Source organism: Rhincodon typus, chromosome 4 (assembly GCF_021869965.1).
Source record: "Rhincodon typus isolate 14 chromosome 4, sRhiTyp1.1, whole genome shotgun sequence".
Classification (NCBI taxonomy): domain Eukaryota; kingdom Metazoa; phylum Chordata; class Chondrichthyes; order Orectolobiformes; family Rhincodontidae; genus Rhincodon; species Rhincodon typus.
In genome coordinates this window covers 48,977,050-48,999,965 of record NC_063335.1, presented here as the reverse complement: position 1 = coordinate 48,999,965, position 22,916 = coordinate 48,977,050, and the positions used below count along the sequence as shown (strand labels likewise).

The 22,916-nt window shown below is 43.4% G+C and overlaps 1 protein-coding gene across 5 annotated transcripts in view; it reads right to left on the bottom strand.

Moving 5' to 3' along the window:
• The window catches only part of LOC109917720 (neurocalcin-delta), a 262,408-nt gene that overhangs the window by 175,518 nt on the left and 63,974 nt on the right, over positions 1-22,916 (bottom strand). The window contains exon 1 of one of the 5 annotated variants that reach the window (XM_048596092.1): positions 4,499-4,517. The exons of the other annotated variants lie outside the window; for them this stretch is intronic. The gene's annotated coding sequence lies outside the window, so the exon portion shown is untranslated. Of the gene's footprint in view, positions 1-4,498; positions 4,518-22,916 lie in introns of those variants that run through there. 5 annotated transcript variants of the gene reach the window in all.

Sequence of the window (22,916 nt, the reverse complement as noted above, 5' to 3'; positions counted from 1 at the left end):
GAGAGCAAGGACAGAGATGTGGGATTAAAGAGACAAAAAAAGGGTTGCCCCTTTAACAAAATGACAGGAGGATTAGATGAGCTAGAGTGCCTACCCTTGCTGTGAAGTTCCTTCAAAGAGTAACATAATGCAGATGCTGACGTTTTCCTAAAAGCTAAATTCCTGGTTCTTGTGCCAGTGCATTCCTCAAAAATAATAGCTCAACCCTCAGTTCCTTGACATCTCGGTGTTAGGTCTCAGCTGCCGTATCTCAGCTGCTGCCAAAACTGAACACTTTGCCCTGTTGAAACACGGTTACTAGTCAGTCTCGGCAATGTTAACGTTTCTGTAAGGGGCGAGCCTACAGTTAACCCAACATCAATCATAGCACAATTCATACCTGCAATGTAGAGGTGAGCAGTGAATGATACAGAGGCATAAAACTACTCAAATTCACTTCAATAAGGGCAATTCTTTAATAAAAATTGAAAAAAAACTGGAAATACTCTTCAGCTCAGTCAGTAGCAGTGGGTTTTCTGTTCATCAGAAAAACATTATACTTGAATCATCAACTTGCCTGTCCCTGTATATTTAGCCCACTCATCGGAAAGCATTTACCAGGTTCTTATACCTGTTCAAAATCAGTTTTCCAAAGTCACATCAAATGGAAGCTTGTCATGCACAATAAAAACATTGGCCTTTTAGTGTCAAACTGGGAACACATTCCTGGATTTGGCTCGGCTGCAGTAAAGGTCATTAACATGTTGTTCAATTTCTGATAAGTCAGCTCCCTCACTAGTCAGAATTCCACCAGACTGTCCATTTTCATTGACTGTTGTCATTACCAGCCACAGGAAGTATTTTTAAACATGATGCTTCTATGAAAGAATATCAAATCTTTTGACGAAAGTTGCGGATACACCGCTTTGTTCAAGCTGCTGTCCTGTTGGTGTTGAGTGTCTCTCTAGTTAATACTTCAACCATATTTTATAGAGAAGGTCCGTTTAAATGAACACAGGAACTGTAGGGATTGTAATGAATTCAGCCAGGTTGACCTCAGACCTGACTGGGGCTCTTAATCAGATATAAATAGGAGTGTCAGGGGTTCTGTTCACTCTAGGAGCTGACTGTGAGCTAGCTGGATCAGTGTTATGTATAAGTCACGTGCAAAAATAACGAGTGACTTGGTGACGAGATGCTGGCCTTTGTGGAGTTACTTCAGTGGTGACAAGAGAAAAACATGCCCTTGTAGAGACTTTCTCACAACAGTCGTCTTTGAATTGGGGTAAGCATTTCTGGCATCGTGTTGCTATTTGGCAAGCTTGACTCATTCAATTCTCCCAAAGACTGGGCCAAGTATGTGGAAAGAATGTGGTATTTCTTCCAGGTGAATGACATTGACTCATTGCTTTCGTCTGCCCCATTCTCTTGGCAGCTTGTGGACCCACAGCTTCTTTGGTTATTAGGAGGCTTACTTACCCTGAGGCACCAGATACTAAAACCTTTCAAGAGTTGATGAATTTAGTTAATGAATAATACAACCCCAAGCCTCCTCTATTTGAGACAAACTACTGGTTTTACTTGGAAGTTATGAGAAAGATAGTTCAGTTACCACCGATTGTACTAAAAAGGCTTGGGCTCGAGCTAGAGGTGAAATTTTTGCGATTAGAAAATGGTTGCCTGACTGAAATCTTAATTAAATATCCACAGGTTTTTCAGGAAAGTCTAGGGACTACCAAAGGGGCCAAGGCCATCTTATATGTTGATCAAGAAGCAATTCCACATTTCTGCAAGGCCTGCCCAGTGTCACTTGTTTTACAGGCAAAAATCAGGAGGCTGGAAAGGGAAGGAATCAAATAAACAGTTTGCGGAATGCGCAGCACTAGTTGTACCATTTGTGAAGCCTGACAGGTTGGTTCACCTTTGTGGGGATCTCAAACAAACAGTAAACAGCTTTTCGCAGCTGGATAAATGCCCAAATCACTCACAGAGGACTATACGCAAAACTGGTAGGCAGGAGGAGCTGTCCTTTATGACACTGGACAGGAGCCATGTGAACCTGCAATTGTGATTAAATGAGGTTTCCCAGAAGTATGCTACAATTAATACCCTTAAGGGTTTATACCAATATGTGAGATTGCCTTTTGGGGTATCATCAGCCTGTCCCATTTTTCAGCGGATGATCGAAAACATATGACAAGGTCTACTCCAGGTCGCCATTTATCTGGATGACGTGCTAATAACCGGGAAGACCGATAAAGAGCATTTACAGAACTTGGACATAGTGCTTAAAATGTTTCTCCAAGGCAGGTGTATGCGTTAGGAAACCCCAAGTGACCTATTTTGGCAACAGGATCAACAAGACCCCTTGGAAGGTAAAGTGAGGGCAATCAAAGGTATCCTGGCTCCCACATCCGTACTGGAGCTTAGCTCTTTCCTCGGATTGGTGAATTATTACGGAAAATTCATACATGGCCTACATCCTGGCACCCTTACATCCGCTATTAAAAAAAAAGTGTCAGCCTTGGAACTGATCTCCTAGCCAACAAGTAAACTTTAGGGAAGTAAAGAAGCAGCTATCTTCGTCTCTTTGCAAACTATAATCCCAAGTGAGAAGTGGTGCTGGCATGCAATGCCTCATGGTACAGTAGTATCGGGGTAGTGTTGGCTCACCAGTAGTCCAGCAGAGAGGAATGCCCGATAATTTATGCTTCCTGGACTTTGGCTGATGCCAAATGAAGATACACCCAGACAGAGAAGGAAGATTTGACCTTTTGTGTTAAAAAGTTCCATCAATATCTTTATGGAAGTAAATTTGCAACAGTAATGGACCACAAATCCCTGCTAGGTCTACTTAAAGAGGTCAGAACTGCGCTGCCCATAGCTTCAGGTTGCATTCAGGCTCTTATCTGAATGCATACAATTATAAGTTGGAACACAATCCAGGAGGCCAAGTGGCAAAAGCAGGTGCCTTGAGCCACCTCCCACTAACAGGATTCACCATGTATTGCCTCCCTTGGCAGAGTCCATTCTGGTTTCAGACTTTCTGGACACCTTTCCGGTCACCGCTGACAATATCAGACGATGGGCTCAAAAAGATCCGGTCCTGGCAAAACTGCAACAGCTGGTGGTGATGGGGGAAACCAAAGGGCCATCAGAACCAGAATTGAAGCCTTTTTGGACCCAGAGAGGCCAGATCAATGCAGCTATGTCATCATCCAATCCTGGCCATCAGACAATTTCTCACCAGCATCTTCATTTTGGACACCCCTAGATGATCAGCACAAGAACTAGAAATTGTGCCTGCAGCAAGCATCAGGGAGGACAATCATAGAGTCATTGAGTCCTACAGCATGGAAACAGACCCTTCAATTCAACCAGTCCATGCCAGTCATGTTCCCCATCTAAACTAGTCCTACTCCTCTGCAATTGGCCCACATCCCTGCATGCCTTTTCTATTCACTTACTACCTCCAGACAGTTGACAGGCAAGAACGTCCCACCGAGAGTGAGCACTTTTCCCAGAGGAGGTTCACTGCCCATTCCGTCTTCAGGAAGAACACCACCTTCCCATACATCTTTGACGCAGCAACAATGGTTGCCAAAGCCTCTGCACATGACTCCATGATGCTCTCGGGGTAGATGTAGCTTTTCATCCCAAGCTTTTTGGGTCAAATGAATAAAAGGGGGACAACAATGCCCATGGGGGTACAGGGCACACAGAAAATGTAACCACCCCCACATAGGAACAACTGGTCCTTGCCACAGATGTTACTTTAGGAGGGTCCCAGTGTCACCATCGGCCTCGCCACCAGGACCACCACCACCACCCCTTACACACATAACAGAAAAAAAGAGGTAAAGAAAATGTCTTTAGGCCATGCCAACCGGCTCAGTCTCTTAGGCAGCAGTGTTCTGATCCATTATCCAACCCACAGATCCAAACAACAGTTCTCTAAAGCCCAAAGGCAGCAGTCACTGGCAGCAAAATGCAACAATACAAGCCGTACCTAAGAAGTTGTAATAAGGAGAGGGCCCAGGTCTCAATCCATCACAAGCCCCAAGCTCCAAATTACAGCACCTCACAGGCAGCAGCTCAGATCCCAAACCGTTATTGTCCAGGCTCTGGGAACCGGCCCTCTTAGGCACCGGCTGGGGAGAAATACAGGCCTGACTTCTTGCAGCAGCAAGTCCCAAGCCTGAGCCCTTCCAGACAGGCAGGATGCAGCACCCACAGCCCTAGGCTGTAGGCCTCAAATCAGCTCCAGCTGCTCAGTTGGAGCAGCCCCTCATGATTTTGTAAACCTCTAAGAAAAATCACCCCTCAGCCTCCAACACAGTGAGGCCTTCTGCCCATCAAATCTACACCTTAACTGGGCCCACGGACAGGTGACCCACTCAAAACTAGTGGTGGACTTGGGGTGGCAAAAGGCATGGTGGGTATGTCACCAATGGCACAATTCCCGATTTTGCTGATCCATCACCTGCCTTCCCACCTCTGGGTGACCTATAAAACTCACCCATTTCTCATTAATCCATGCATTTGGATACAGTCTCCCATTGTAGCTGTTTCAGAAGACTTGCAGTATGGAGCTAAGTCACTTCCTACAAATTTCCTCAAACATCCCCCAGGAGAACTGTGTGACGCTAAGCCAGTTGGCTGGAAAGGCACTTCGCTGAACAAGTTCAGTTGAAACTGATTCAAGGAGTGCCAAAGACAGGCCCACTTGAGCATGCATGACAAGCAGAATCATTTTTTCCACGTTATATCAAAAACAACTTCATTTACTGTTTTGCTGCAAGGTTACTGTAGTTCACAGCACTAACTGACATTCTGTGAACACTACATCACAGCTGCAGTTACAAATCAGCCCACGACTGAGAGAGCACATCTCACCCACAAAGGAAGAGTTTCATGGAGAGATTGTAGCTGTTCTCCTTTGGAAGAAGGTTGATAGGAGATGTCAAAATCACAAAGGCTCTAATCATAGCAAATAAAGGAATTATTCCCATTGGTAGATAAGTGATGAAGCAGAATCCAGAGATAATCATCTGAGATAACAGAACTGTTGGAAAAAGATAGTTTGTCGAAGATGATTGCCTTCGTCAGAACATTTTGCAAGAATACCACTGTAAAAGGGAACAATATTTTATACTGTATGAAAGGAGAATGCTCATTAGTTGGCAAGTGGACTCAAATTGTTGGAGATAATGCCAAAGAGAATGCAACAGTTAGATGAGGACTGACAGTTAGCTGCCAAGCTTCCTTTAAATTTAAGCCAAGTACTTGATGCTGACTGGTTCTTTTCGCTGGTCAAGGCATTGCCTTGAGAATGGCAGTTGCTTACTTTGTTAAGGTGAAACAGGTGCAACATCTCTGCAAAGAACAGGGCCCTGTGTGTTAATGTAGTTTTGAGTAGGCTTCAGTTCACAATATAAGCCTGACAATCTTACACACTGGCATATGCAGATGAGGTGACTGGCAAAAGGAACCAAAGGCAACATAAGGAATAACTTTGATACCGCGAGTAGTTAGCAATACACGAACGGGTACTGGAGGCAGGTTCAATCATGGCTTTCCAAAGGGAATTGGATAAGCACCCGAAGTGCAAGTCTAACCAGGGCTGCAAAGAATGGGAATACTCAAACTGTTTTCATGGAGATCCAGGATCAGCTTGATGGGGCGAATGGCCTCGCATTAGTAACTATTCATTGATTCCTCAATAAATATTTGAGCCATCTCCTAATCTAACAGAGGTATGCACTTTCACTTTACTTCAAGAAAGGATACTCATTACAAAAGCAATTGAACATTTCAGCCAAAATAAAGCAAGCAGGTTTCAGTAAGAACTGGTAATCCAAAAGGTCTAAACTAATAATAAAATAAAGAACTGTGGATGCTGGAGGTCCTAAACAAAAACAGAAATTGCTGGAGAAATTCAAAAGATCTGGCAGAATTTGTGAGAAGAAAGCAGAGTTAACATTTTGAATCCAGTGACTCGTCATCCAAACTTGCGCCTAAACTAACCATCCAGAGTGTAGGAGGTCAAATCCCATCGCATGCATCTGAGAATTTGATATCAGTTTTCAAAATCTGGAAACAAAAATGGCTGGTATCAGTTAAAAAGAGACCTCAACATTATTGGGTTCAGGAAGGAGAGGAAATGAAACATAAGACTTTGCATCGGGGTAGGCCATTCAGCCTACTTTGTGATTCAAGAATGTCATGGCTGATCTGGTAGTGTCAACTCCGCCTTCCTATCTGTCCCAAAATCCAATACCATTGTTCAGTGTGGCCCCGATGTGACTCCATTCTACACCAATTGCCTTCTAAAGTGGCCTAACAATCTATCTAGCTATACTGAATTTCCTATAGAGAATCTACAGCAGTACAAGAAGGCAGTCCATCATCTCCTACTCAGGATAAACAACAGACAGCCAATAAATGCCAACTTTGGCAGTTGCACCAAGAGGAAAAGGAAAAATAAGTCGTGATATGTTCATCTTTAATTATTCATTTGCCATTTAAAGTTTAGGACTCATCATGAATTATTCTAACAGTAAAAAGTCACTTCAGATACATATTGTTTAACAATGAGTTGCTTGTGGCTACTTGCCACAAGAAAATAGCTTTCACGGTGGAAGGCAGTGTCCATACTGTGTGCTTCAGTGAATGTAGAGTACTGCTGTCAGGGTTCAATGTGCCCTAGAAATTCCATAGCCAGTATGAAATCAAAGACGAGTAGTCAGCAATGGGACTTTACTTTTGATGCTTGGGAAATAGATTTCTGCCTCAAAATAAATACACCAAAAACAATTAGCAAATGTTATTTCCTTTCACTGCCTTCTTATACACCTTCTCTATCCGGACAGATGGCCTGGTAACTGTAATAACTCCAATACTGATCGTAAAGAGGGCTAAGATATTCTCTCCTTCGCCCTCGCCCTCACTCCATTCTGTTCTCTTTGTCTGCTGGGTTTTGTATTTTTAACAAAAAGTTATTGCCTTGGCTTCAATGTCACTGGCCATTCCCATAAGTGGACCTGTGCCCTTGCAATTAACTGGAGCGCTCTGTTTACCTGCTCAGTATTGTGATAACTGAAGTGAAACCCAGAGAATCCTCATCATAATGCTTACTAAGTGGTGTCACATAACCTTTTAGTAGATCATATCACAGTTCAATGAACCCTTTTGAGGGGTTGTCTGGAACCATAGCTGTGGTTAGTGCATCTCAAATGGCCCTGAGCTGGGGTGATTGAGAGAAGGTGATGGCCACCACCTGGCAGCCACCAAGAGGCCACCTTCAGTCTCCTGCCAGACTTTGGACCTCAACGTGGAGGCCCACTGCTGTGGGGAAGATCCAATCTGCAACATCAGTGTTTTCCTCCCCCCACTGACCCACTGATGAGCCCACTTGGCTACTGCTACATTGACCTAGTATCAGCCTAGTATCAATTGTTCGGAGATGGGGATGCAGCGGGCAGCCAGCACAATACACTATTTTCATACTCTGGTCCCAGCCTCATTATCTCACCTCTGTGGGCACTGGGATATACAAATAAGGAGCAGGAGTAAGCCATTTAGCTCCTTCGGCCTGCTCCGCCATTTAAGAAGATCATGGCTGTGATGCGATTGGACTCTAATTGCAAATCCATGTTTTCACTCACCCTTGATGACCTCTCAACCCCTCGCTTTACAAGGACCTAGCTACCCTTGCCTTAAAAGATATTCAGGGACTGTTGCCACCACCTTTTCAGGAAATGAGTTCCAAAGATTCATAACCCTCTGAGTGAAATGTTTTACCTTGTCCATCTTAAATGGCTGTCCCCTGATCTTAAAACAGCGACCCCCAGCTCTAGATACTCCCAGAATAGGAAATATCTTCTCCACATCCATCTGTCAAGATTCTTCAGGATCTTATATATTTCAATTATGTGGTCTTCTACTCTAAACACCAGTGTATAGAAGCCCAGCTGTAGAACCTTTCCTCAAGACACCCATCCACTCTAAGGCTTCACCTTGCAAATGCTTCGCTGAACTGCCTCTGATGCATTTACATCTTTCCTTAAATAAGGAAATCAAAACTGCACACAATACTGCAGACGTGGTCTCACCAATGGCCTGTATAGCTGAAAAATAACCTTCTACTTTTGTATTTACCTCCCCTTAAAATAACTTCTATAAACTTACCTCTTTACCATTTCCAACATGGACTATGAAAGATTTTTGTTTTGGGTCAGGAACCGTCAACATCAGGCACTACAATTAAACAGAGATAAACTGCTGGTGCTTTGCCCTAGCATCTTGATGAGGGCAACATCTGGGTCAACTGAAACAAATAATCTTGGCACCTTGGCTCAGGGAGGGCTCCAGATACCCTTTGATCCCAGTTCCAGTTCAGCAGAGAAACTAAAATGGGTGTTTACATTTTTATATCACTGCTTATAAACTCAAGACCCCCAAAAGCACTTCAAAGCCAATCAAGTTGTCTTTGAAGTGCAGAAACCTTTGTGGGGAAATGCATGGATAAAGAAGAAAAAAGAAAGAATGATGTGGCTGAGTAAAGAGATAGAATACATTGGCAAAGTGAACACAAAGTGAACACAATGTATTAAACTATTAAAGATGTCTTTTAAAAATTGTTCAAATGGATTGAGATTTGTTCCAAATTTCATATCAATGTATTTTTGATATGAACTTACTAGTGCTGCTTTGCCCAGAATTCAAAACAGGTTTGAGCAGAGCCAATGCTGTGCATTAGCAATGAGTGTAAAATTGTTTGAAGTGTTTTTCTACTCAGAAAAGCAGAACTAATAGTTTACGTGGATGCAATCATTTCTAAAATGACCAGATCCAAGTGCAGATGCCAGACATCAAATCAGTTATAAATCAGAGGTTGAATCTTCCCAGCCAGCCACAATAATTGGCTAATAAAAACTCATCCTCACTAATACATACTCTTCAGACTATTAAATATTATCCATACAATGTGAATGTAATAATGGTCTTTTTATACCTACTCATTAAATATTTTAAGAGTTTGACAGGTCAATTATTAAGTTCAATCTCCTTCCAAAAGTGGCTAAACTAGCCTAGGAAATGAAAGACACAAATTCATATCTTTATGGTATTTTTCAAGAGGTTTACTCATTTAAAAAAAAACTTACTCCACCTACAGACAACGTTCCTCATCATGTGTGCATGTGTAGAAGCACAGCAACCTATTTCACACATGCACTCGTGATGAGGAATTGTCTGTAGGTAGAGTAAATTTTAAATTTGGGAATGTGCTACCTGTAATAATCTAGCAGTGTGGACTAGTAAAATTGACCCCAAGTCATCTTTCAAAATGATGGGTGTCACTCTTACAGAACACTTGTTCCACTGTACACTGCCTCACACTGAAGAACTGCAGATAACAAGGTGTAGAGCTGGATGAACACAGTAGGCCAAGCAGCATCTACACTTTGCTATCTCAAGGATTTTCTGATGAAGGGTCTAGGCCCGAAACGTCAGCCTTCCTGCTCCTATGGTGCTGCTTGGCCTGCTGTGTTCATCCAGCTCTACACCTTGTTATTTCAGATTTTCCAGCATCTGCAGTTCCTACTATCACTGAAGAACTGCAGTTGTGTACACTTATACCGGAGAGAAAGAAACAAGTGAAAGTACTTCCATTTAGATCGTGCTTTTGTGATCTCCAGAAGCCCTAACTGTTGATAATTTTACCCATTATAAATGACATACTTTTATTGGTATTATTAGTGATAACTGAAACAATTAAAGAGACGACTGGCCAGTCAAGCTATTTTTGATTAAAAGCAAAATATTGTAGATGCTGGATATCTGAAACATAGAAAATGCTGAAGAGACTCAGCAGGTCTGGCAACATCTGTGGAAAGAAAAACAATGTTTTGGGTCTGATATGACTCCCTCAAAACTGAACTTCAAAGCAGTTCTGAAAAAGTCATATTGGACTTGGAACCTTAATTCTATTTCTCTCTGCAGAAACTGCCAGACCTGCTGATGTTTGCTTCATTAGGTTTGCTTTCAGCATTAGACACTGTCACTCTTACTCCCTCATGCAGTGCAATCTGCATCAAATTGTCACCGTGCATTCTGTATACAATGAAACAATGAGAGTGTGCAAGGTACGTACCAGAGAAAGCTGGCTACTAAACAGAAGCAAGACAGTTTTTTTTAAAATAAATCAGTTTTGCTTATGAGCCAAAATTCTCTGGAAAGTTTTGCAGTTACAAGTACAATAACACAGTCAAATGTAGCAGAACAGCTCAATCTCAGCCATCTTGTTCATTCTGATGGCTAACCATCTCAAAAGGTAGCTAGCTCATATTTGTTATTGATGCAAATAAATTAGCTTTGTAAAATTTCATCTTTACTGCAAAAGCTGGCTAGGATAAAAGTTGAGGAATATTACAGGGTCTAGTGAGAAGGAGGAACTGAAGCAAATCTCAAGTACCTCAACACTATTTAGAAAAAAAGCACCCACTCACCAACTTTAATATTCATTCCCTCCATCACCAATGCACTGTGGCAGAAATACATTCCTTGTACAAGATTCACCAATCCTTTCCAAACCTGTGATCTCTACCATTTAGAAGGACAGGGATAGCCCTGCATGGGAACATGCAAGTTCTCCTCCAAACCACACACCATCCTGACTTAGAACTAGATCACTGTTCTCTCACCGTCGCTGACTTTAAACCTGGAGCTGCACTCATTCCGATTCCATCACACTTCTAACTTGTGCCCTATAGATGGCTTTGGGGGAGTCAGGAAGGGAGTTACTCACTGCAACAAACCTAGCCTCTGACCTGCCCTTGTGGCAGGGTATTTATTTGGCTGATCCTCATCAATGGTAATCCCCAGGATGTTGATAGTGGGGGATTCAGCGCTGGCAACCCCATTGAATGAGGGGAGAGTCAGATTCTCTTGTTGGAATTGGTCATTGCCTGGCACTTGTGTGGTGCGAACGTTACCGTTGCAGTGGAAAAGGATAGCTTACCACCACCTGGTCAAGCAACATTCACATCCCAGGCAAGCATTATTTTCCAATTCCCAGTTAATTTTTTTGATTTCTGATTTTGGTTGGTAGTATGACAGGCAACCTCCCTGCACCTCTTTGCCCAATTCCACCAAAGTGACACATTTTATCTGTTTGTAATAAATAATAAAGCAAAATATCCACTACTATGCAACACATTTCTGCAGCTCCAAACAGCTCAGGCCCAGCTTCAGCTAGGTTATAAGCAGGCAATAGCAAGGTTCTCACTTCCCCACATGGCAAGCACCACCCCCCCCCGACAGTGTTGAGGTTCTTACCGATCATCAGCTCAGGAACGACATTGATCAAAGACCAGTAGCAGGTCAATAGCCTGCTGCTGGTGAAAGGATAGGCATGAGGGTTGGCAGATCCTAAAGACTGGCTCCTAGAAAAGAGGAAAATAATGGAAACAGAGGGGGGGGCTAGGCACAGACTGGATATAATCCCAACCACAACCCAGTTACATACTGGATACAATCACAAATGAGAGAATTGCATTTCTAGGTGACCGTTTTACCCAGCATCTCCGGCCGGCCTGTAACAGCCAACCTAACCTCCCGGTCACTACCCACTTCAACTCTCCATCCCACTCCCCCTCTGACATGTCCATCTTCAGCCTCCTCCAGTGTCACATCGGCTTAGCATGCAAATTTGAAGAACAACACCTTATCTTCTGTCTGGACACCCTCCAGTCCAGAGGACTCAACATGGAGTTCTCCAATTTCAAATAACCTTGTCATCCATTCCCCAGCTTCCCTTCCAGCCCCAACTCCTCCCTTCTGTTCTACCTTCTGACCCTCCCATCCAGCCACCAATCGGATTCATCTCTCACATCAACCAACCAGGTCGTACCTACCACTAGTGTCCACCCATTAACACCATTCCACCTTCACTTGTTTCCCCCCCCCCCCCCAATCCCTTTATCTGCAGCTCCCCCTACTCCCACACCCAGTCCTGAAGGAGGGCAATACCTGAAACATTGACTGCTCCTTTCCTCCAGATGCCGCCTGGCCCGTGTTTTTCCAGCTTCCTGTTTGTCTACTTTGAGCCTTTCACAACCTCAGGGCATCGCAAAGCAATTTACAGTCAATGATTTTTTGAAGTGTAGGAAAAATGGCAGCAACCAATTTGTGCACAGCAAGTGTGATTTAATAATGTTAGGAGAAGTAGGCAAATACTGGCCAGAGTAAGCTCCCTGCTCCAATTTAAGCAACCACCATAGTGGCCAGGTAAGGTCTCAGTTTAACACCCAGTCTAAAATGCTCCAGCCGTGCAGCACTAGAGGGCCAAGCTAGATTAGGTGTCCACGTTCCTGAAGTGGGGCTTTCACCCACAAGGCTCTAACTCAACAGCAAGAGTGTAGCACACTGAGACACAGCTACCACCATTGTAAACTACAGCTGAGAGAAACCATCTGACCATCCACAGCTGCCTGTGACCTCCCTCCCTCATTGCAAACCTCACCCATCATGCTATTTCCTTGCTCATGAATAACTTGAAAGACTAGCTGCCAAGTTTCGACAATTTCAAACAGCTGTAGCAGACATCTATTTAACTAGAAATGACACTGATCTCTTTTCAAATAAATCTGCAATGACATTTCAGTTTTTTATTCTGGCCATAATTTCATTAGTCAAAATTAAATTTGGATTGTTTAATCTAATCACAGTGATACAATTGGCTTGTGCCTAAAGCCAGATGTCCATTAAATAGAGTGATAATTGAGTATTGCTGGAAAACAGTGACGTGCTGTTGAAGATTTTCATTGTGCACACATGAGGACAGATGCAAGAATGACACATTTTAAGGGAACAACAATTTATACTGCATGAGAGACAGGTTCAGACACCTGTGATACTTTGAATAGCATCTCTCCCCGAGTCAGAAGGTCCAGTTTCAAGGCCCCACTCCAGGACCTGTTGACCACGGATGGTGTATTTGTAACGTGGTAAAACAGAATGACAACTGTAACTCCTTCTGGTGTATCTATGTCAGGCAGAACAGTCAGCCATACTTTGGTGTGAAGTGGTATTTCTCAAGCTACAGTTTCCGGCAAGAGACCCATAATCCGTTCCAGGAAAATAGAATCTTTAGTGCTTTTGGCGCACAGAAAGAGATCCTTCGGACTATAGTGTCCACAGTTAAATATGAGGTGATGCCCTTAGGAAGGAAGAACAAGACAAGGGAGTAGTTAATGAATGACAAAACACTAGGAAGCTCAGAGGAACCTTGTGGTGCTTGCCCACAGATCCCTGAAGGTGGCAAGATAGGTTAAGAAGCCATAAGGGGTGCTTGTCTTGATCAGTTGTAGCATAGATTAGAACTTAGTTTAGGCCACAGCTGGAGTACTGTATGCAGTTCCGTCCTCTGCACTATAGGAGGAATGTTATTGCACTGGAAAGGGTGCAAAGGAGATTCACTGGGATGTGGCCTCAGATGAAACATATATGAAGGGAAGTTGAATAAGCTCAGATTGTTTTCTTTGGAGCAGAGAAGGTTGAGTGGGGACCCTGATAGAGGTGTTTAAGATCATGAGGGGTGGTGGGAGTCTGGAATGCACTGTTTGCAAGGTACTCAAAGCAGGAAACTTCATAGTCTTTGAAAAAGTACTTGGATAAGCATTTGAACTCTAACAACATCCAAGGCTACAGGCCTAGTACAGGAAAGTGGGATTAGTGTAGGTAATAGTATACTTTTGGCAGTGCTGATGAGCCGAAGGGCCTTTTCTGTACTGTATAATTCTATAATTCTATGCTGGTCATCCACCATCCTTCTGTTCTCATCCTACTTTCCAGCACTTGGCATTGAGTCATATAATGTGCTAAAAAAAAACCTAGATTTCCTGACTTTTTAGAAATTTAAAAATCTAGCTATGAAATAGACACAAGCACTTGTTTTGTCAACCTCCAGTGCCAGAAAAGGATGCTGATGGGGGGGGGGGGGGGGGAGTCGACGCGGATTGGTTAAAGCAACACCAAATGGCCAAGGTGTTGCCATGGAGAATGTACCAGGAAACAACAGTCACTCCAGAGATAGTAGGAACTGCTGATGCCGGAGTCTGAGATAACAAGGTGTAGAGCTGAATGAACACAGCAGACCAAGCAGCATCAGAGGAGCAGGAAAGCTGACGTTTCGGGTCGGTTCCTGGACCGGGGGAGAAAATGGAGTCGAGATAGGTGGAGATAAGTTCGGTGGGGCAGGAGCAGGCAGAGACAATGGGTCGACCAGGGCAGTAGGGTTTATGGATTTTGGGAAGGAGATAGAAACAGGCGGTGCGGGGTTGGGAAACGATGGGGTTGGAGGCAGTGGGTGGGAGGTCAGCTGAAGTGATGAGGTTGTGGATAGTCTGGGAGATGGTGTTTTGGTGGTCAGGGGTGGAGTCATGATCAAGGGGGCGGTAGGAAGTGGTGTTGGAGAGTTGGCACCTGGCCTCGGTGAGGTAGAGGTCAGTGCGTCATACTACAACTGCACCTCCCTTGTCCGCGGGGTTTATAGTGAGGTTAAGGTTGGAGCGGAGGGCTGCACATTCTGTGGGGGAGAGGTTGGAGTGGGAGAGAGGGGTGGAGAGGTTAAGGCGATTGATGGTACAACGGCATTTGGAGAGGAAGAGGTCAAGGGAGGGAAGGAGGCTTTGGGGTGGTGTCCAGGAGGGGGGGGTGTGTTGGAGGCAGGAGAAGGGGTCAGTAGAGGTGGGGAGGAGAGATTAGGCTCGCGATTAAAAGTAAGCAAGCACAGAGGTGGAGACGGCAGAATAACTGTTCGATGTCCAGGCGTGAGCGGTATTCATTGATGTTCAGGTGGAGGGGGATAAAAGGGGAGTCCTTTACTGAGGACCGACCATTTGCCCTCAGGGTGGGGGGAGGTCTAGGGGGATGGTGAACACCCAGCAGGGCTGGGGACTGGCATTTGCTGTGGAGCTGCTGGCTGGTGGGGGCAGTGGGCGGAGCGGCTTCAGCAGTGGGCAGAGTGGAAGATGGGCAGGCGGGCAGACCCGAAACGTCAGCTTGTCTGCTCCTCTGATGCTGCCTGGCCTGGCCTGCTGGGTTCATCCAGCTCTACGCCTTGTTGTAACAGTCACTCCAGCTTTTGTTTCATTCAGAAAAGACACTGTCAGGAATGGTCTTCTGGTCCCCCGTGTATCAATAATAATAAAAAGGTGCTGCAGAAACGCAGATCTGGCAGCATCTGTGAAGTGAAACAGAATTAACCTTGAGGCAAGTATGCCTCTTCCTCAAAACTGAAAGGAGCTGGAAATGGTGCTTCGAGTGGGAGGAGGAGCAAGTGGAACAGATTATGAGGAGACCCAGAACAAAAGACAAAAAGGACGGATAGAACACCTGAAGGGAAAAGGAAAAAAAGTTTCTTGTTAAAGTGTCACATGAGATAAACAATGAAGTGGAACTGGGGACCAGGACAACATAGCCTCAGGCAGTGCAAAGGGAGAGAGAATGTTCAAGAGTGTACATGTTGCTGCACGTGACAGAATGCGGATCTCAGGATGTAGCGGATCTCAGGACGTAGCGGGAGCAGCTCTCTGAAGAGCGGGGTCTATCTTGGAAATGTCTGTAATCCTGGAGGAGTTTGAAACCTAAAGGATGAAACTTCAGTTGCAGTGTGGGATAAGGTAATGCTACAGACAGCACGGAGGAAGATGATGTGGCTGTGAAGACCAGATTTTGGCAAACACTTTTGATCGCTCTCCTGGTGTTTGATAAAGTAACGAAGGTAAATGAGCTGAAAGATTAAAACAGAAATCCCAGTGAGAAACAGCGGAAGTTCACCAAGATGAGAATATCTGGGAAGAGAAGTGGTAGTAAATTAAACACTCAAAATTAAAGCTATCCCTTACCACCCTTATCCCTCTCTTTGAACTTTGCACTGGGCACCCTCACCATCTGCTCCACTTACCCCTCCATCCCCTGTGTCAACAGCATTGAAGCAATTATTTTCCAGTATTTTTCAGTTCTGAACAAGAGTAATACTGGGCTTAAAACATTAACTGTTTCCCTCCCCACAGATGCTGCTCAGGCACTTTTTAGAATTTCAGATTTCCAGCACTTGCAGTATTTTGCTTTTATCCAGTGTACCAATACACGTACTTGCAAAATCAAAAGGCATTTTTGCATCTGTCCTGATGCATGGCAAAATAAAATTTTTCAACAGCTTGTCCCTTTCATGAGCTATACTTAGTTCTGTGTCACTGAGTGACATAGTGACTGAGTCAACATGATGTTAAAATCCAAGAATTCGGAAAAGCTCAGCCATTCCCCTGTCCTTTCAGTAACTTTAAGCTGAACACACCAACTGTGTTCACACACACACAATATGAAAACATGTAAAATCATGGATTTTTAATGTAAGTGGTATGTCTTATTTATAGAACCATCTGCTGGAGCATATGCTTATCTGATAGCCCAGAATTTCTGTCTGGGCACTAACCCTATTGGTTGTGGAGCAAAACTCCACCTCAATCTGCTCCCCCAGCACTGACCTCACCAAAGTTACTCGGGTCAGCAAAATTATAATACTGACAGCAAGTTCTTGGCATTGTAACCATTTCTGAAAGGAATTGACCCAGGGGCACAGGAAATAGCAAGCTGTTGCAGCATTCAAATGCATATAGAAACTTTTATAAAAAGGTCCAGGGTCAATGAAAACTAGCTGCGGAGCAAAGCCCTGGGATATTTGGAAATCAAAACACTGAGCTGAGCCTTATACCTTTTGGGCCAAGTGCCAGTTGCATTGAGTTTTTTGGAGGGATGTACACCAAAAGGCCTAGTGAGTTTTCACATCATATCTGACCAAACTCACTTCATTATGATCTGCCCTGATCCTATGGTGTTCTTCCTGTCTGATTCTAGGCCGATCTTACCAGGCACTGTTCCTAGAACTTGCCAATAGGTGATACATAGAACTGACTGGCATCCCTGGCACTAATGCCATCTTTGAAATATCATAGTGCCTGTGGAGAAGCACTGTCAGCCCACTGCCGTCCTGTTTGGTTCCTGACATTTGCCTCAGACATGGCAAAACAGCAGTATGGTGAGCCTGGTATCTCCGGCTGAGGGGCAGGGCACAGAAAAGGCAGGGATGCTGTGAGCATCCAGGTAGATTCAAAGTGAGTGAGTGCTGTGACCATGACTGAAGAGGATGGAAATGCATCCTGATCCAGTCCATGAGCTGAGTGTGCCTGAGTGCAGTGTCCTCACTGCAGCACCATAATGGTAGTTGCTGGTGCAGCCTGAGGTACAGCATCCAAGTGTCCTCTAAGTGAATGGAGATGTGCCATGAGGATTCTTAAAGATGGACACAAGTCAGATGCCATTGTCCATGGGTGTATGTGACCGATGCCCATGGACTGTGTCCTGAAATGTTGATGCCTAGTGCCCAATACAGGGGGCCGATTGGAACCAGTGGCAAGCTAAAGTTGCTGTGATTTCCACATTGAGAATTCTCAATGTTCAGTTTGTTCAGTGCATTTCATAAGATAGGAACCTGAATACTAGTGAGACAAACTGTGGCATTAATAGGCATTTAAAAAGCAACAATACCCCTTAATTGGTAACTTGCCACTGCCTGGTAAGAAACTCACCTCGCTACTCAGCACATGCATAAAAGATGCAGCAAGCTCCTCCCAACATAAGGTAGTCTTCACTAGACTTTCATCTGGTTCTGCCATTTACCTCACCATAGCCTCTACTGTTCAGGCTCCTACAAGATTCAACAGTTGTTCTGTCAGAAGGCAGGGTCTACAGATCATTATAAGATTAGACAGTGGCGAATGAGGCCATTAGACCCACGATGTCTGTTCTGGCTCTTTAATGTGCCTATTAACCAATTAGTCCTACTTGTTTGCTCTTCCTCCATATCGCACTGCAGAGTGGGGGCGGGGGTAAGAGGATAGTATTGCCGAAGTGAAGCAGACAGGGAAGACCCAGATTGCTGCATTACAACCAAAACAACTGAAGAGATCTGAAGAGGCCCAGTCCGAGAAGATGCTATACTGACTCAGAGCCAATTAAAATGATTCCATGCTCTAAAAAGCTTAATGATTTTGGTTCAAAAAAATGCAATGAACAAAAGTATACTAACCATTTAACCTGTGCCTCACTCCTTTTATTTTAAAAAGTTTATTCATGGGACATGGTACATTACTGGCTAGACCAGCATTTAACACCCATAGAGTCAAATTTCAGCCAGTTCCCAGGTTACAAAATGGATTTTAACTATGTTCGCAAGTCAGAATACAAGACAGTACAATATAAAATAGCTTTTCATAAGTACCAGGAAACAGTCACATGTTGAAACATTAAAATTAATATTAATACACCTCTAAGGATATTGTTTGTAAGTATGAGCATTCATAAATTGGGTTTTGCCTGCACTATAGGTCTGGAGTCACATGGAAGCCAGACTGCACATGAAAGCAGATTGCCTTCCCTAGAACGATTAGGCTAGTTTATTATCTTTGTCCGATTTCTGTCAAATTCAAATGTTGCCATTTGTTGTGGAGGAATTTGAACCCATGTCCCCAGACCATTAGTTTGGGATTCCTGGACTGCTAGCCCAGTGACATCACCACCTCCCCATTACAGTGTTACGGCACTTTAAGAGCTTCCCATCTACACTCAAAAATCTCTACTGTCCTTTGTGAAAATATACCTGAAATCACTGGGATATTCAGGAGTACTCTTTTTTGGACTGTGTTACATGGTAACCAAGAAGCCATCCTCACTTTTCCAGTCATTTTAAAAGGAGTACCATCCATAGACTGCAGAAACAGAAGGAGAAAGGGTGACAGCTGCAATATTAACCCCTGCTTTACAGGGAGGAAATTTTGACTCCCCTGGAGAAACTGGTTACACAGGGACAGGAAACAAAACTGCAGATTTATCATGTTGGTTTTGTTGTTAACTGACTAGACTTCACATTACCCCACAGTATACAAGCTCACAAAACATTCATGCCATATTTTGTTGCAAGTCATGAGAATTCAACTGTTAGGATGTAAACAGATACCTGCTGCAGAGCTGCACCGATCACTGCATTAGCACACCCCCAGTCACCATTTGATATCCGCTTTGCAAACATCCAAGTTGGTCTCCTGAATAGCTGCAATTACTTGTCTTTAAGTAGCCAAGAAAACAAACCCTGAATGTGATTGTACGTGGCAGCACTTGAGGCAAAGTCTGCCTACTCATGCAACATCAATCATTGAAAGCAAAGTGTTCGACCTTGTAAAAGTCAGGGCCGGAGCAATCATGTTAATGGTCCAAAATGATAGCCCTTTCCCTCCTGTATTTGTAATGCTGGCAGGTGTGCTCTCAGTTTGAAGTGTTATTCTCTGAGGATGTGACATTTCTATCTTCCTGCTCGACCTGTGGAGGGAATGGAATTGGGGGACAAAACCAGTAGAAAGGGGGATATTCTTGCATTATCCTTCTTTGGAAGGCTTCTTTTGTGAACATAGAAAACCTTCTAAAGAGAGAATACATAAGATCACCAGAGCAGGTTTGAACTACTCACTAGAGTGGGTGGAATTTAATCCAGCCCAGGTCCCCCCTTAAATCGCAGTAGAGACTCTCCCCCAGTATGGATCCACCAGCGACAGCAAAACCTCCACTGAATGAGTTAGAGAGCAGGTGGGATTCCTGGCCACCAGTGGGAATGTCAATTAAGTTCATTAGTGAGTCAACTGACAACCCGTTACCTCTGAGCCCTTTAAAATTAAGATTTTGAATAACCAAGAATCAGTGTAGTTCTGAGCACAAGGTAAGTGGGACAGTAGTGCCCGACAAGAGTTTAGACATGAGCAGCAGAGTTTCGGCTCGCCTTAAGTTTGGAGCAGGAGGTGCAAAACCTGCCCATTTACTTCCTCCCTCCCGAGTGTTCAAGGGTCCAAACACGCCTTTCACGTGAAGTAGTGCTTTACCTGCACTTCACACAATCTAGTGTACTGTATTTGCTGCTTACAATGTGGTCTCCCCCACATTTGGCAAACGAAGCATAGACTAGGTGACCAATTTACAGAACACCTATGTGCTGTCCACAAAAAAAAAGGCATTGAGCTTCCAGTTGCCTGCCACTTCAATACCTTGTTCCCTCACCAACATCTGTCTCAGGCTTGCTGCAGTGTTCCAGCACAGTTCAGCGCAAGCTGGAAGAACAGCACCTCATTTTTCACTTGGGAACTCTACAGCCTTCTGGACTCTATCAAGTTCAACAATTTTAGGACTTGACGCACTTCTCCTACACACCAGGTTTTGTTATCACATGGTCTGCTATGACACAACTTGTTTCTAACCAATAATAATCCCTATTAGTAAGTATTCGTTCTCTTAGGCTTACCATTATCCATTCCTTTGTCTGTCTCACTGTTCTTCTCTCTATAGGCTCTATCTCCACCTACTGTTTACTCCTTAATACCTCCCCCCCACCTTGTCCTCTGCATAACATTTTCCCAGCTACCATCAATTTCGGAGGAAGGGTCAATGGACCCAAAACGTTAATTCTGATTTCTCTTCACAGATGCTGCCAGATCTGCTGAGCTTTTCCAGAAATTTGTTTCTGTCAAATTTGGTCAGGGTAGAGTTAGGGACTTCAACGAATGTATTGCAATAGTCAAGCCTAGAGGTAATAACAGCAGAGATGATAGTTCCAGCAGCAAACAAGCTGAAGCAGGGATCAAATGGGACAATGTTACGAAGGTGCCAATAGATGGTCTTAGTGATGGTGTAAAGATGTTGCAGGAATCTCACCTTGGGACCAAATATTATTTCAAGTTTGCCAACATCTGGTTTCCTGCCAGCTCCTAGGGAAAGGGTTAGAATCGTTTGCAAGAGATCAGGTTTGCAATGGGAGTTGCAAACAAACAATGGCTTCAGTATTCAAATGATTTCAATCAGAAGATTTTTTTTTTCCCTGATCGTCCTGGATATTAGACAAGCAGCCCCATTTCTAGTGAATATATTCTATTGACAAGACAGGGAAGATAAAAATCGGAGAACCAGTGAGTTTGAGTGTACCAGGAGTTTGGGAGGTTAACAGATAGTTGTGATGAATTATATCTGTCAGGGTTCTGAAAAAGTCATACCAGACTCAAAATGTTAATTGTTTCTCTCTCCACAGAAAGTGCCAGACTTGCTGAGTTTCTCCAGCATTCTGTGTTTGTTTCACATTTCCAGCATCTGCAGCGTGTTGCTTTTATTATATCTCTGTCAGGTACTTGACCAGTCTATAGGACAGGTCACCTTACCTTCAGCCTTCGGTATCAGACAGGGAGGACTTTGCAGGGTCTCCAGTGACTGCAATTGTATAATTGTACAGAGCACAGTCTGGCCCATTGCCAGAAGGGTCATCTCATTCTCATTATTCCTTGGCTCTACATATTAATAAAATGATCTGCAGCTTGCCACGCCACCTCAGGAGGGATGATGGACAACTACATACGGTCCTTTCCCCAAAAGGATATCAGGGACTCCATTTCCTTTAAAAAGAACAATCTGGCATCTTTGACACTCATTTTCCATTTCACAGCATGCCCTTGTGGGGATTTGAAACGGACATCTGTTTGCAACTTCAGTATCGGGCCTGTGACCATCACACGAACAGATGGTGGTAGCTCGAGTTCTGACCAGTTGTACGAAACAGGAGAGAAGTAAATTTTATAAATTGCCTTACTTATCCTCAGGGCATCCCCAAGAGTGCTTTTTAAAACCAATGATTTACTTGTTTAGTGCAGCCACTGTTGTCACGAGGACAAAAGCAGCAGTTAATATTTTGCACATAATCCAGATCTGACAAACAGCAAATTAGACAGATGATTTTATATCACCCATGTTGGTTGATGGATGAATGTTGACCAGGACATCAGAATCTTACATGCAGCTCAGCAGGAAAATCGAATCTCCATTTCATCCAATAAGCAGAACATAATCTTGTATCAGATTGGCGTACCAGCCAAGGTCATGTGTTCATATACCATTTAGCCAAGCCAGCAATAATAGAAATTAAATTGACCGCCAAAACCACACAAATATTTATATAGACATCAATAAAATCTTTCTCACATATTTTAAAATGTAACAATCTCTCACGCTTGAAGTATGTTCTTACGCTTTTTTGTTTCAATACAGAAAGGCGATACAAGATAATTCCTATTAAGTCAGTGCAAGAATGGTCTTCAGAACTAAAATCTAATTTATTGCATGGACATAAACCAGTTAGGATTAACAAACAAACAAACAAACATTCACTCCCATCTATGCCTGGGTTCCATATCAATGTTTGACAAAGACAGTGATTCTCAAATTTTGTTTGAAGAACTCCCTTTAAATTGACTGGTAATCACAAACTCACTATCTAATTAATACTATTTAATATTCCAAACATGAACATGAGCATGCTGCATGGGAAGAGAGTATTTTAATGATAGTATTATTTAGGGTTTGATTTTTTTTTATTCCTGACTATTGCAATTGGTAGAATGTTAAATTTAATTAATAAAATCTGGATAAAAATGGTATCTAAAACACTATCAACAATTCTAACATCCTACCTAGTTCATTAATTCCTCATTGGATCTGGTAAGAATGGGAGATTTTCCATAGCAATGCAATGGACTTTCAACTGCTCTCAGAGAGCCTCACAGTTCAAGGAAATTTTGGGCAAACAAGAAATACCTTGCTGGTGACACCCACACCCCATGAAATAATACAAATAAACTAATTCAAGAAACCTTCTGGAGTAAAAAGGTCAAGGGCTCCAAACTGAACTGATTTCTCTCAGAATCAGGATTAATGTTTCAGGTCCAGTGACCCTTCCTTCAGGACAGATGGTAGCTAGGAAAATGTCGGTTTATATGCAGAAGATAGTG